Below are 2,037 nucleotides of genomic sequence, written 5' to 3' on the forward strand. Positions count from 1 at the left end.
TGCTTGATGTAGGGCAATGGATGATATGTCTTGCCCAATAAAGTGCTACGGCTCTTAAATCAGTAACCCTCTATCATTATTCCTGGTACTTGGGGCATAGGAATTCTAGCCCCAGATAGGGGGGAAAAGACAACAGGAAGGCAAAGACCAGCCTTACCATCAAAATAGTGTTTGCAGTCTGACACAGAGACATACAGAATTGATAACCTCAAACAGAATCCACAAATAGTACATAGACAAATTGCCCAAATTGTCACAGGAGGGCACACTACAAAATGTATTGTATGGTTATCTGTTGAATGTGTTCACAGTGTTACAATTACTCCATATCTATAAGTGAATCTCTAGAACTGTATACAGTATCTGAAAAACTATTGCTTCCTTCTATTTATACTGAATGTATTGTATGTCTCCACTACTTTAAAAAATCAATAAAGTAAAGTTTATAAATCTGAATAGGTTCAATAAAGGGAACAATGATAAGCTAATATCTGTGTGATAAAAAGATAAACCTACTACTAGTCTGTGTATGGAAGTTAGAAGTTATTTTTATCCTCCAGTGGTAAATGATCAAGTCTAAATGTGAAAAAACCCACAGCATCTTTCTTCCAAGAATCTCCAAGCACTCCATAATCATCAGTTAATTTCATATATCACACATAATGGGAGCATCTATATGTGCCGCTATGGCACATCTACATGTGTCCCTACAGTGCCTTTGGAAGTACTAAATGACAGCACAGTAACAGTCAGTATAGCACAGTAGCCAGTAGTGCACAGTTATTTTTAGCCCCTACGTCACTGCAGTAATGCACTATAATGATGGAACCCGTTGCTATGGCGACATAGGTGCGGCATCACAGTTTGTGCCCACCAATGCTACATTGCTGTCGCACATTGCTACGGTGACATAGCATCACATGTAGACGTACCCAATAAGCAGCAATTATAATTCTTATTTTATAGTGATAGTTAAGTGAATCAGTGGTAAGCTAAGATACATATCCAGTAATATATAGTAAGCCAATGACAGAGCAAAAAGCAGAACTGAACACTTGTCCTCTGCTCTTACCACTCTGAATTTTCTAACCAGGAAGGACTGCAGGATGGAATCATTCCTGATAAGGATTTAGCTGGTGCAGAGATGCATATCTGACATTTGCATTTACTAAATGGCAATACAAACAAATTCAAATTTTAAACATACAGGAGACTAAACAAAAGACTTTCAGAATTCAAGAATACCTTTTACAAATGTATAATTGCCAATGTTTTCAAGTTGAAGAGACATTTTTATCTGAATATTTTAAAAGGATCAAATCACAGTTTCTTATAAAGTCCAGGTGCCACAAAATAAAGAATGTACTTATATGATTTACATCTTTACTCAAAGGTAATCTCTAATATAAGACGTACTTTGTTAGCCAATAGGGCTTCTCTTTGTGTTTTCATTAGGAACCAATTAAGAAAAGTGTCTAAGAAAAGAATAAATTTTAAAATAAAGCAGAACCAAATAGAAGTTCAGAGCTGCATATACAGGTATGTACACACACACACACACATGCACACAGAGGTCTAAACACTTCTCATTTCAGCAGGTCTTTTACTATCTTCATTAAATTACTACCCATTTGCTTTCTACTATCCTTCTGGCTGCTTCCAGTCCAGATTTATGGTTGCCCTTGACCTTACATAGTCATTTATATCAGTGCAAACTGGGTGTAAAACACTACTATTCTGATTTAGTGGTCTTACCACATGTCATCTAGCTCTGTTCTGAATAAGGTTATCTAACAGCATTTTAATTATTACCACATCTAACCCTTTTCAGAGATATCTAGATGACTGAGAAATAATGTTACCAGCCACTCTTGGCACCCTGACCTTGTCTTTAGTGGGGATTTTGCATTGGTGGGACTACACCATTGTAACTGAAACAGTAGTGTACAGATGGAAACTCTTATTAAAAGTGCCCTGCACTGTTTTGGAAACAGGTTAATCTTCATGCTACAAATTACTCTTTGCAACAGTTTAAAA

Source organism: Alligator sinensis, unplaced genomic scaffold, assembly GCF_000455745.1.
Source record: "Alligator sinensis unplaced genomic scaffold, ASM45574v1 scaffold335_1, whole genome shotgun sequence".
Taxonomy (NCBI): domain Eukaryota; kingdom Metazoa; phylum Chordata; order Crocodylia; family Alligatoridae; genus Alligator; species Alligator sinensis.